Raw genomic sequence first — 14,966 nt, 5'->3', positions numbered from 1 at the left:
TTTCTCCTAGGTGATATTTTCGCATTTTGTCATAAAATGCTCTTTAAACCACCAGTAAGCAAAGAAATACTCAACATAATTTTTTACTGAAAACTTTTTTATTACCAACTTTTGGATACTTTTTCAACTGTAAAATGCTGAGAAATCATTTTATTTGCATGTAGGCCCTTATTCAATTCACTTTTTTTTTCTCTTAAGTATTCTATTCTCTAAGTAGGAAATCATTTTTCATCTTCTGTCATCATCTTCATGTGAATTTCGACAGATTCCCTTTTTTGGATAGCTCTGCCTTTCATTGGTGGATAGACAACCTTTATACCACTTCCAATAGGTTTTGGATATATTATCCCTTTTTCTCTTTTATGATTTAATAGATCTATTCCTTGGGAGGAGCACTTTCGATATTGTCAACTTAGACACTTTTACATTAGGAACTCTATTTATGGTAGCTTATATAATACAACCTTTTTTGAAAACCTGTACATTTCTGACCAACCTTCATCAGGTACTATTTCTGTGCTTTATTTGCACTTTATTGGGGGTTATACTGAATCCAAGACAAAGAGTATGTTGGACTGGGAATCAGAACTTCAGATAGACCTAGATTTATCCCAATGGCACAAACTTTTCCTCCATCTTAAGCAGGTAACCAGAACCGCCACGGTACAAGATACGGTCCTAAAGGTGGCCCTACGTTGGTACAGAACACCAGCAAGATTACATAAATTTCTCCCTCAGATTTCCCCCTTGTGTTTTAGAGGTTGCCAACAGGCTCGTACTATGTCTCACATTTTTTGGGAATGCCCTGTGGTGGTATCCTTTTGGGCCCAAGACTTTCCTGGGGGACTTGTCTCTCACCAGATAGTCTTGTCCAAGACCCAGGCCTTGTTTTGGCTCCGTACAACAGAATTCCTAAGGCCTGGAGAAGAGTGTATTATGCATTACTTAGTGCTATGCTTTGGGTGATAGCACTTTCTTGGAAGAGAACGATCCTTCAGTTTAACCTTGTGCTAACCAGGGTGGACAGCATTATGCTTACTGATTATATATTTTACACGATACAGGACTCCATGGGGAAATTTCATATACTTTTGGATGGCTGGTCTCAGGCACGAGCCAACTCCAGTACTTGATTGGCATTGGATTGTTTACTAATGGTTTACGGTTTTAAAGAGAATCTGTATTGTTAAAATCGCTCAAAAGTAAACATACCAGTGCGTTAGGGGACATCTCCTATTACCCTCTGTCACAATTTCGCCGCTCCTCGCCGCATTAAAAGTGGTTAAAAACAGTTTTAAAAAGTTTGTTTGTAAACAAACAAAATGGCCACCAAAACAGGAAGTAGGTTGATGTACAGTATGTCCACACATAGAAAAATACATCCATACACAAGCAGGCTGTATACAGCATTCCTTTTGAATCTCAAGAGATCATTTGTGTGTTTCTTTCCCCCATGCACTGAAGTTTCAGGCTGCTCTTTTCTTCCTGCAAACAGCTTTGCCCTTGTTTGTAATTCTTCAGTATGTGAAAGCCCAGCCAGCTCAAAGGACGATTTATCCAGCTTGTAAAAGATAAGAGAGAAGAGAGAAGCTGCTCTAATCTAAATAACAGACAGGCAGTGTGCAGAGAGGGGCCTGGAAGGGTGAGTTCATAGCAGAACCACAACACTGAAGAACTTGGCAGCCTTCCAGACACAGGCCGACAAGTCTGACAGGGGAAAGATACATTGATTTATTACAGAGACAGTGATAGTATAAAGTGCTGCAGTAAGCCAGAACACATTAGAATAGCTTTTGGAACGTGTAGGATGATAAAAAACAGGATGCAATTTTTGTTACGGAGTCTCTTTAAGAATTTTATACACTTATTTCTTTCCCTTTTGTTGTCTCATTGCTAAAGCCAATCAGAGTTTGGTCAGTTAATTAAGATCAGTTCTCTGCTGATGTTGTATTTGCATATCTTGCTAATATGTTAATCTTTTTGTATAGATTATCTGTATTCAACCTGTTTTGGCATTGTTGCATTACCTGGCTTTTGTATGACATCTTTGAGCAATAAAACCGAAGTGAATGCCGTCGGACTTCCTCCATCACTTCTGTTGTATGTACCACCTCTCCATCTGTAACGAGAAAGACTTGCCGTGGGTGATAGAGATGACGCGAACCTCCGATTTTCGGTTCGCGAACCTTCACGGAAGGTTTGGTTCGCATAAAAGTTCGCGAACCGCAATAGACTTCAATGGGGAGGCGAACTTTGAAAACTAGAAACATTTATGCTGGCCAGAAAAGTGATGGAAAAGATGTTTCAAGGTGTCTAACACCTGAGATCTTTCAGTGACTACAAGAGGGGGGAAAAAAATTCAAAAAACCTTATAGTTTTTGAGAAAATCAATTTTAAAGTTTCAATGTAAACTCTCCTTCTGACCGTGGGAAAATATACCCCCGCCGACTTTAATGGTTAATTGCAAAGCCCCTTTAAAAGCTAGCAACACCAAAATTACTTGGAATGTTAAGAAGAACAGTGGAAACAAGGGGAAAACATTTTTTCAAAAAGACCTTATAGTTTTTGAGAAAATCGATTTTGAATTTAAAAAAAAAAGAGTCGATTCATAAAAAAGAACCGATTCATTAAAAAGATCCGGCTCATTCATGAGCCGTTAGTATAGCAGAGAATGCGTCCTCGGAAGGACGTGAAGCTGCTGGCTCCCGCTGCTGTCTCTCCCCACCTGCCTACACCTGTCAACCCCCACCTAGGCTGGCACCCAGCGCACCCATGGGTGCACTGAGTGCCAACCTAGGTGGGGGTTGACAGGTGCAGGCAGAAAGGTGGGGAGAGACAGCGGGAGCTAGCAGCTATGCATCCAAAAGGACGCATTCTCTGCTATGTGGGTGGGGGGGGGCTTCGGAGATCTTCAATCAACTTAATAGAAGATCGCAACATAAGAGGATACAGTTCGTTGGATCAATTACCGTGGATATTGGCGTGGGATTTTTTTTGCGATTTATGTACGTCAGCATCACTACCATTGAAATTGCCCAAATAAACAGGTTTTTGTGACCCTAGGCTATGACCTCTTCGGCCTAGCGGCCCGAAACTCACCAGTCATGTTCCCCCTAAGGGTCCCTACAATGCTAGAAAATTTGCCACTGCTGAGCAATTGCCCTTTGAAAAGATGTGAGATTTTGGAAAGTGAAATAGGGAGCCAATGAAAGCCTATGGGGGATTTTACCAATTTTAGACCCCAGTAACTCTGGTTTGCAGAGATGTATGGAACCCATCTTTGGAGTCCAAGTCTAACAATATGTCTTCTACCTGCATGAGACATTTCGTGAGATTCAGATGTTGCTAACGGCCATGGCTGCGATTTATGTACGTCAGACTCGCCACCATTGAAATTGCCCAAATAAACAGGTTTTTGTGACCCTAGGCTATGACCTCTTCGGCCTAGGGGCCCGAAACTCACCAGTTATGATCCCCTTAACAGTTCCTACAATGCTAGAAAATTTGCCACTGCTGAGCAATCGCCCTTTGAAAAGATGTGAGATTTTGGAACTGTAAATAGGAGGCCCAATGAAAGCCTATGGGGGATTTTACCAATTTTAGACCCCTGTAACTCTGGTTTGCAGAGATGTATGGAACCCATCTTTGGAGTCCAAGTCTAACAATATGTCTTCTACCTGCATGAGACATTTCGTGAGATTCAGACGTTGCTAACGGCCATGGCTGCGATTTATGTACGTCAGACTCGCCACCATTGAAATTGCCCAAATAAACAGGTTTTTGTGACCCTAGGCTATGACCTCTTCGGCCTAGGGGCCCTAAACTCACCAGTTATGGTCCCCCTAACAGTTCCTACAATGCTAGAAAATTTGCCACTGCTGAGCAATTGCCCTTTGAAAAGATGTGAGATTTTGGAACTGTAAATAGGAGGCCCAATGAAAGCCTATGGGGGATTTCACCAATTTTGGACCCCTGTAACTCTGGTTTGCAGAGATGTAGGGAACCCATCTTTGGAGCCCAAGTCTAACAATATGTCTTCTACCTGCATGAGACATTTTGTGAGATTCAGAAGTTGCTAACGGCCATTGCTGCGATTTATGTACGTCAGACTCGCCACCATCGAAATTGCCCAAATAAACAGGTTTTTGTGACCCTAGGCTATGACCTCTTCGGCCTAGGGGCCCGAAACTCACCAGTTATGATCCCCCTAACAGTTCCTACAATGCTAGAAAATTTGCCACTGCTGAGCAATTGCCCTTTGAAAAGGTGTGAGATTTTGGAAAGTGAAATAGGGAGCCAATGAAAGCCTATGGGGGATTTTACCAATTTTGCACCCCTGTAACTCTGGTTTGCAGAGATGTAGGGACCCCATCTTTGAAATCCAAGTCTAACAATATGTCTTCTACCTGCATGAGTCATTTCGTGAAATTCAGACGTTGCTAACGGCCATGGCTGCGATTTATGTACGTAAGCATCACTACCATTGAAATTGCCCAAATAAACAGGTTTTTGTGCCCCTAGGCTATGACTTCTTCGGCCTAGGGGCCCGAAACTCACCAGTTATGATCCCCCTAACAGTTCCTACAATGCTAGAAAATTTGCCACTGCTGAGCAATTGCCCTTTGAAAAGATGTGAGATTTTGGAACTGTAAATAGGAGGCCCAATGAAACCCTATGGGGGATTTTACCAAATTTGGAGCCCTGTAACTCTGGTTTGCAGAGATGTAGGAAACCCATCTTTGGAGCCCAAGTCTAACAATATGTCTTCTACCTGCATGAGACATTTTGTGAGATTCAGAAGTTGCTAACGGCCATTGCTGCGATTTATGTACGTCAGACTCGCCACCATTGAAATTGCCCAAATAAACAGGTTTTTGTGACCCTAGGCTATGACCTCTTCGGCCTAGGGGCCCGAAACTCACCAGTTATGATCCCCCTAACAGTTCCTACAATGCTAGAAAATTTGCCACTGCTGAGCAATTGCCCTTTGAAAAGGTGTGAGATTTTGGAAAGTGAAATAGGGAGCCAATGAAAGCCTATGGGGGATTTTACTAATTTTGCACCCCTGTAACTCTGGTTTGCAGAGATGTAGGGACCCCATCTTTGGAGTCCAAGTCTAACAATATGTCTTCTACCTGCATGAGACATTTCGTGAAATTCAGATGTTGCTAACGGCCATGACTGCGATTTATGTACGTCAGCATCACTACCATTGAAATTGCCCAAATAAACAGGTTTTTGTGACCCTAGGCTATGACCTCTTCGGCCTAGGGCCCCGAAACTCACCAGTTTTGATCCCCCTAACAGTTCCTACAATGCTAGAAAATTTGCCACTGCTGAGCAATTGCCCTTTGAAAAGATTTGAGATTTTTGAAAGTGAAATAGGGAGCCTAATGGAAGCCTATGGCAGAATTCAGCACTTTTGCACCCCTATAATTCTGGTTGGTTATCATTACCCGCTGACTTTAGCAGTTAATAGCAAAGGCCCCTTACATCCTAGCAACACCAAATTTGCAGGATATGTTAAAAAGATAGCAGGAAAATATTTAAAGGACTTCCGAGGCCACAAATGTGAAAAAAGTTAAATACCTTTTCATAATCCAGATCCATGGAGGACGCCATCCGCGCCCTCCCGTTCATTCCCCCATGGCTCCCGTAGTAATACCGGCCCCGGTCGGGTCCCAACTCCCGACCCCTCCGAACAGGTCGGGTTCTCATTCCCCAATCAATATGGCCGCCACATATTGCCGCAGCTGCGCAGTCCGCACAGACGCGATTGCACCTGTGCAGCTCTAGGGCCTCCTCCTGCCGCGTCATCAATATGCGTGCATACATCGGACGCATCGGGAGGAGGACCTAGAGCTGCGCAGCCGCAATCGCATCTTTGCGGACTGCGCAGCCGCGGCAATCTGTGGCGGCCATATTGAGGGAGGAATGAGAACCCGACCCGTTTGGAGGGGTCGGGACCCGACCGGGGCCGGTATTACTGCAGGTGCCATGGCGGAATGAACAGGGGGGCGCAAATGGCGTCCTCAATGGATCTGGATTATGAAATGGTATTTAACTTTTTTCATACTTGTGGCCTCGTAAGTCCTTTAAAAAAAATATATATATATATATGTGTGTATATATATATATATATATATATATATATATATGTGTATATATATATATATATATGTGTATATATATATAAAAAAAATATATATATATATATATATATATATATATTTATTATTATTTTTATGTGCCGAGTGTGGGAAATAAATGAAAAACAAATGACGTGGGGTCCTCCCTCCCGAGCCTCTGTAACCCCTTGTCCCCCATGCAGGCTGGGATAGCCAGAATGTGGAGCCCCGGCCGACTGGGGCTTCGCACCCTGAGCTATACCAGCCCGCATGGTCCATGGTATGGGGGGCTCCGGGGGGGGGGGGCAGCCAAGCCTTCCCCTCCCCGGAGCCCTTGTCCAATCCATGGACAAGGGGCTCTTCCCCACCTCGGGTGCCCCAGGAGGAGGTGGGGGCAATGACTCCCTGGGGGGGGGGGTTCATGGTGGCATCTGGGAGTCCCCTTTAAGAAGGGGACCCCAGATGCCCACCCCCCTCCGAGGAGAAATGAGTATAGGGGTACAAAGTACCCTTTACCCATTTCCACAAAGGGTTAAATTAAATAAAAACACAACCACGAGAAAAGTATTTTATTATTCTAAATTAACCATAAATACTTACCTGTACCTTTAAAAAAGTTTTCCCACGCCAATATCCACGGTAAACGATCCAACGAACTGTATCCCTTTTATGTTGCGATCTTCAATTAAGTTGATTGAAGATCTCCGACGCCTCCCACATAGCAGAGAATGCCTCCTTTTGGACACATAGCTGCCGGCTCCTGCTGTCACCTCCTCACCTGTCACTTTCACCTAGCCTGGCACCCATGGGTGCGCTGGGTGCCAGGCTAGGTGAGGGTGACAGGTGCAGGCAGGTGGGGAGAGACAGCAGCGAGCCGGCAGCTTCACGTCCTGCTCAGGACGCATTCTCTGCTATACTAACAGTTCTTGAATCATCCGGTTCTTTTTAATGAATCAGTTCTTTTTTTTTATGAATCGCCTCATTTTACTTTGAAACTTTAAAATTGACTTTCTCGAAAAGTATAAGGTCTTTTTGAAAAAATTTTTTTTACTCTTGTTCCCACTATTCCACTTAACATTCCCAACAATTTTGGTGTTTCTACTATGTAAGGGGACTTTGCTATTAACCGTTAAAGTCGGCGGCCATTAAAGTCTATGGGGCGAATCGAACTTCCGCAAAAGTTCGCGAACCCCCAAAGTTCGCCTGGAACCGTTCGCCGGCGAACCGTTCGCTACATCTCTAGTGGGTGATCCGCCCTTGAAAAAGTACCAAAATGTAGGTGACAAATAACTATAAAAAATTATTGGGTAATTTCTTGCTTGCTGGAGGCTTGAAAAGCATTTTATTGATAAGGTGTGAAATTATAACCTAGGAAAAATCTTTGGAGAAAAATGAATGGAAGAATGGCTTAGGAGTTGTATAATTTCCCTCTGAAAGTTTACTTAAAGGAGTTATCAGGGAAAATGAATAAAATAAGTGCTACTTACTCGGGGCTTCCTCCAGCTCCAAGCTCCCAGCATGTCCTCGCCGCAGCTCTGCCCGCAGCCGTTCGCTGCAGTAGTCCTGCGTCTGCACAGTCCGCTCCGGCCCACGTGGCGGTGATTGACAGCGCCGCTCACGCAGGCTGACCTGGAGGTTGGCCTGACGTCATCGCCGGGGATCGGGAGCGAGCTGCGGTGAGCGGCTGCGAGCAGAGCTGCGGCGAGGACATGCTGAGAGCTTGGGGCTGGAGGAAGCCCCGGGTAAGTAGCACTTATTTTATTCATTTTCCCTGATAACTCCTTTAAAGTGGTCTGAAACTCTGTCATAAGATTCAATAAAAATGTGTTTTCCTACTTTTTATTACCCACAGTTTATAACCCACAATATGTTTGCTTTTGTGCACAAGTAATATCGTCTGTTTACAAATTACAAGTTCCCAAACTACAGTTTATCTGCTCTGAAAGCTGCCATTGCATTTTATTCAAGCTGCTTTTTATTATATATTAAAATCTTCTAGTGAGCTGTTCTGAACTGTGCGTTCACACGGACAGCTCCTTTTCAGTTGTTACACACTATGTAACAACTGAGGAATGTAAACAAAAGATACTGTCATGTCCACTTCTGATGGATCCTAAGCTGAAGGGGCTTCCCGTGGCAAGACAAAGTGCTGTGTTTAACTGTTTGAATGCTGTTCTGCTACAATTTTTGTTTGTGCTAATAGGTTTGAGGCTGTAAGCGGTGGCTAGATAGTGTAATGGTTAAAGAAAACATGAACTGAAAATTAAAAGTCAAAATAACCATACACGAGTCATGCTTACCTCCTGTGTAGTCTACTCCTCAATCTCTTTTTCCTCTCCTGCGTCCTGTTTGTCCACTGTGATAAATGGAATCTCCGTCCTCCATTTTGAAAATGGCTATTACCCCATAACAGCTTCCTGGTCAGCACACAGTTAAACTGTAACATCACCCACTTGAGACATAGGGAAACATGGACACATCAGTTCTCCTCTCAGCTGTAACTGACAGCAACTGATATATAACTGACAGCATCTGGTATATTTCAGTTCTGACAAAATATTGTCAGAACTGGAAGGGATCATTGTCAGAAGAAAATGGTGAGCTTCCGAGAGGAACTGATGGCAAGGTAACTATGTAATGTTCATTTGAAGTTACCTCATGTGTTTATTTTAAATAATTTTACTCAGTACAGGTTCCCTTTAAGGGCTCTGTCTCTGACACAGGAGACCTGGGTTCGAATCTCGGCTTTTCCAGTTCAGTAAGCCAGCACCTATTCAGTAGGAGACCTTGGGCAAGACTCCCTAACACTGCTACTGCCTATAGAGCGCGTCCTAGTGGCTGCAGCTCTGGCACTTTAAGTCCGCCAGGAGAAAAGCACGATATAAATGTTCTGTGTTTGTTTGTTTGTAAGGAATCTTTTAGAGCACAGAAGAAATGCTGAGATTCAGGCTACTTTAAAGAGAAACTGCGACCAAGAATTGAACTTTATCCCAATCAGTAGCTGATACCCCCTTTTACATGAGAAATCTATTCCTTTTTACAGACGATCAAGGGGCGCTGTATGACTGATATTGTGGTGAAACCCCTCCCACAAGAAGCTCTGAGTACCGAGGTACTCTTGGCAGTTTCCTGTCTGTGAACCCTGTTGCATTGTGGGAAATAGCTGTTTACAGCTGTTTCCAACTGCCAAAACAGCAAGCAGCAGCTACATCACTTGCCAGTGGTAAAAATGTCACCATGTGATAAATGTCAGAATATAAATCGGGGATTTAAAATATTTTACAATGGGCAAACACTGATTAAATCATTTATACATAATTATTGTAAAAATGAAGCACTTTTTTTTCACTGGAGTTCCTCTTTAAATTTACTCCATGATATCCAGAAATAGGATTAATTAATCTATCGTTAACAATATTTAATGGGAGATTAGGAGGTAAAATATTATTTATAGAACATTTTGCAAAAATGATAGAATTGGGTAGGGTGATAACCAAAAACATTGCAGTGTCATTTTAGTTGAGAGTCTGTGGGATATGCAAGGTGTTGAAAATGGCAGGCGTTGAAATGAAGCACCTTTTTCAAAATTGCAGAACATTACTTTTACATTCATTTGTTTGAATTTTGGAACAGTCTTATAGCAATAGTATTCTGTACATAGAGCATTGGCTACATGTACAGAGCCTGGGCACTGATTTGAAACATTCCTCCCTCATGGGCGTCCTCTATATACACATGACACATGAATGCTTATTATAATTTTTGGTATGTTGTAAGCTTGAAGATTATTCATACACAAGACTTTTGATGTGGCCATCATGTTCCTTTCTTTGCTATGCAAATTTCTTGCACTCCCATGGACTTTAACCACTTGAGGACTGCAGTGTTAACCCCCCCCCACACACACACACACACACGCACACACACACCTAGTGACCAGGCCATTTTTACTCAATTGGCCCACTGCAGCTTTAAGGCAAAGCTGCAGGGCCGCACAACACAGCACACAAGTGATTCCTCCCTCCTTTCCCACCCAACAACAGAGCTCTCTGTTGGTGGGGTCTGATCGCCCCCACATTGTTTATTTTTTTTATCAATGTTTATATAAACGATTTTTAAATAAATTTAACTTTTTTTTGTTTCCCCCCATTCCCCTCCCTCTTTCCCCCCAGCCAGCCAATCATGAGATCGGCTCTCATCGGCTTCAGCCTATGAGAGCTGATCACTTCCCAGGGGGACCAGCCATGTCAAACGGCTGTCCCCAGTACAGCGCTGCTGCAGATCGCAGCGATGTACAAAGTAATTTGTTTTTTCCGCCACTAATTAGGCTTTCTTTGGGTAGTACATTTTGCTAAGAATTATTTTTTTCTAAATCCATTTTAACAGGAAGATTAAGAAAGAAATGGAAAAATTCATTATTTCTCAGTTTTTGGCCATTATAGTTTAAAATTAATACACGCTACCGTAATTAAAACCCATGTATTTTATTTGCCCATTTGTCCAGCTTATTACACCGTTTAAATTATGTCCCTATCACAATTTATTTTGCCGATATTTTATTTAGAAATAAAGGTGCATTTTTTCAATTTGCATCCATCACTATTTACAAGCTTATAATTTTTAAAAATGTAAAAGATACTCTCTTGACATATATATTTAAAAAGTTCAGACCCTTAGGTAACTATTTATGTAGTTTTTTTTTTAAATTGTAATTTATTTATTTATTTTTTAATTAAAAAATGTATTTGGGTCATTTTAGTTTGGGAAGGAAATGGCTAATTTTAGATGTAATATAATTTAATTATTTATTTAAAAAATGTATGTGGGTGCAGTTTACTATTTGGCCACAAGATGGCCACAGTCAAAAAAGTCCTGGAGCGTACAATCACGCTACCAGGAACTATGCACTGCAGTTGATATATTTTTGCATAAAATTTGCATCCGTATCTAACTGACCATTTCTATTCATACCAGGGTATACAGACAGAACTTTGTTTAACTACTTAAGTCTATCTGGACAGATATATCCGTCCAGAAGGACTGTGCTGCTGCCACTGTGTGAGGCGCGCGATCGGGCGGGCTCCCGCGCACGCTCCCGCTGCCTGCCGTTACACCTCCTATCAGTGAATGGGAATATAATTCCCATTCACCGATCTAAGTCCCCCGAAGAACATGCATACATGTAACTGTAGCGAAAAAAGTGCCCCAAATGGGTACTATCCTCATTAGAGGAAATCATCCAGAGGCTTCCCCCATCCTCCTCCTCCAGGCCGTTCCAGCGCTGTGTCCTTCTGAAAACTGTCAACAAGCTTTTTCTGCCTAAGCGCAGTTGGGTCCATGCTATGTGCAGGCACAGTGCAGCCACACTCGTCCACCTACGGAGTGGGTGGGAACTTCAGGGGCCCCATTGCTAGAACAGCGAGGTTGAGGAAGACAGGGTAAGCCTCTGGACTTTTTTTTACCTCACAGGTTTGCTTTAAAGGGAACCTTAAATGAGAGGGACATGGATGTTTCCTTTTAACCTGTTGCGGACCCCCTCTATTAGATCCTACGCCGCACTTGTGGCTGCTCTAGCCTGATGCTGCGTAGGAGCTACGCCATCCGCTGTTTCTGCTCCCGATGGGATCGTGCGCACCCGAGATGGGAGATGAAGCTGTCATATGGCTTCTGATAACGTGATCACTATGATCGGCGGTGCATCATAGTGATCACTGTGACAGCTGCGGCGGTAGGGAGGGAAGAGGAGGATTCACTCACATCCCTGCTGTTCCCACAAAGATCAGCGCTCCCCTCCGTTCTGGCCGCATCCCCGCATGCTCTGATGTCAGTGCCGGGTCCCTGCTTGAGGACGTCATCAAGCCACGACTCGGAACTGAGCAGCAGTACGAGCAGGGATGCCGGCTAGAGCAGAAGGGTCCACAGCGGCTCATCGCTGGAGCCTGGGAGTTGAGTAAAGACTGCTGCATACAGGGGGGACACCTGGCCACATAGGGGACATGATGCCCAGCAAGCACCTGCAGGGATCCGGCTGCCTGACCCCCCCCCCCCCAATCGCCCCCCCCCCATGCAAATTTGCCTGGTCCTTAAGTGGGGTTAGGCGGTCGGTCCGCCGCAAAGGGTTGAACAATACCTGTGGCTTGTCAGTCCTGCCGATCTGTTTTGCTGTAGTAGTGGCTGAATCACACACCTGAAACAAGCATGCAGCTAATCCAGTCTGACTTCAGTCAGAGCACCTAATCTGCATGCTTGTTGAGGGGCTGTGGCTAAAGGTATTAGAGACACAAGATCAGCAGGAGAGTCAGGCAACTGGTATTATTTTAAAAGAAAAATATATATCGTTCTCAGTTTAGGTCCCCTTTAATATCAGCTTAACATTTACATAAGCTTTAATATCAGCATAACACTTATATTTACATTTGTGAGTTAGACAGTGGCATTGCAGAAATGTCCTTGTCTTGACCTCCTGAAATTGTCCTCCTCCTGAAGGGAGATTAACATACTGATCTGAGGAAAATAATCCACCTGGATATTTAAAACATGCATATCTGATATCTATATACTCAAGATATATATATATATATATCCAAGAGAATACTCTAAACAGTAAAGTATTAGTATGAATCAATTGCAAAAATATGATTTATGCAAAGACTGCATACGTATGCTGTAACTTTTGTTTCAACATAACTACAAATTACAAACTATGTTACTTATGCAATACTGGGAGAGGTAAAGCTAATAATTGTTTGTATACATTATCTAATACATAACTTTGTACTCCAGCTTAAGTTAATATTAGGTCTACTTCTACCTTCAGGGTTTAACATGGTCACTTATTGTACAGTTTTCATGCTTTGCTGCTAGGCCAAAAGTTTCCTGCTGCAGCATCCCATGCTACAGGGCCATATTCTAGCTAGCCCTGTTTGTAATTGTGGTATATATATATATATATATATATATATATATATATATATATATATATATAAAAAGTTCTATTTCTTACATTACTTACATGCAGAACCTGCAATGGGTGCTACCGTTGGCAAATCTAAGGTGCATGGCCGACATTACATTTAATCTACCTGCCCATTATGATGTTGAGATCCAGTAGTAATATGTCACTATCCAGCTTAGTGTTTATAATTCTGCATAATTTTGTATCATGGCAACCATTACTCCCTATTCTCTCTAATAGAGCATTAATAACATTAAAAACAGTGTCAAAAGCCTTTGCAGTCCAAGTATGCTATATCTATTGCTTTCTCGAGCTGTAAATTTGTATTTACCACTTCATAAAAGCTGAGCATGTTAATGATCTTTGTTTAGTAAACTCTTGCTGATGAACTGAAATTAGAATATTTTGCGATATATCATTTTATATAGTATCTCTTAACCCCTTCCCCTCCAGTGGGATGAATATCTACGTCCCTAAAAATCTCACCTGAGCTCCTCGTCCGTCTGTGTGCACCCGTCGTGCATGGGTGCGCATGCGGCCCCCATGGTAGTCCACAGATGTGGACATATGTTCCTAAACCCAATCCAAGGGCTTGATTCACAAAGCGGTGCTAACTGTTAGCATGCCTGTGAAAACCCCCTTAGCACGTCTAAACCAGCTTTTCGCGCGCAAAACTTTATGCGCGCACTGCACAGAGCACAGGGCGCTCCACGCGAAGTGCCCATTAAAGCCTATGGGACTTAGCGAGCGCATAGGACTTTGCGCGCGTAAACTTTGCGCTCAAAACTTTGCACGCTATCTGATTGAGAAATCCGGTGCTAACCTACTTAGCACCCTGGTTAACTAGTCTACAGACTTTAGACGTGCTAAGTAGGTTAGCACTGCTTTCTGAATCAAGCCCCAAGTGTTTAAATTGAAATGATTACTGTTGCAACAAGCAACACAATCATTCCATTGTAAAAATGACAGTCATGCTTTTAAAATATGTATGTTATGAGTGTGTATTACTGTTATTTTTTTGCAAATAAGGGCTTACATTATTGTTAGAGTACCCAAAATCCATAATGGAAAAAACAGACCTTTATTTCCAAAATTAATATTGTCATCATACATTGTACTAGGGACATAATTTAAACGGTGTAATAACTGGGACAAATGGGCAAATAAAAAGTGTGGGTTTTAATTACGGTAGCATGTTTTATTTTTTAAACTATATTAGTTGAAAACTGAGAAATAATTATTTATTTATTCTTATTCGCTTTAAAATGCTTATAAAATAAAATAATTTGGGCGTGGCCAGCAGCCGAGGAAGATGGACGCACGATAGCCTCGCTCTGCACCTGCCGGTCTACAGCTAGCTGACCTACCCGACAGAGGCTCTAAGAGGCTCCGGAGCATAGATGGGCGGCCACCGCTCCGGTAAAACACCCAAAGGTAAGACACGTCGCCCTCTCCCTCCTCGCGGCAACAAGACTAAGATGGCGCTTGAGGAGCAACGTGCGGAATCCCCGGCTCCAATCTCTGAGGATGGCAGCTTCACATCCTCACAGCTAGCGAAACGCAGACAGCAGAAGCAGACACCTGTCGCTAGAGGTAAAACCTCCGGGAGCAAGTCACAGCAGCCATCTCCTCCTCCCAACAGCAGGGCCAAGATGGCGCCTGAACAACATCGGGCTGAGTCTCCAGCATCGGCCTCGGATGTAAGCAGCGCTGTATCTTTTCCTCTGGCAGAGCAAACACAACTGGGAACCGACCACTACTGATAAAGGTACTGGGGATATAGAGGCTCGGGACAAGTTACTGTTAGAACAGTTTGAACTTATCCTTCAGCGCAGACTAGATGAGGCCTCCACATGCATTACCTGTCAACTTAAAAAGAGCTC

Source organism: Hyperolius riggenbachi, chromosome 4 (assembly GCF_040937935.1).
Source record: "Hyperolius riggenbachi isolate aHypRig1 chromosome 4, aHypRig1.pri, whole genome shotgun sequence".
NCBI lineage: Eukaryota > Metazoa > Chordata > Amphibia > Anura > Hyperoliidae > Hyperolius > Hyperolius riggenbachi.
This window is presented reverse-complemented; position numbering follows the sequence as displayed.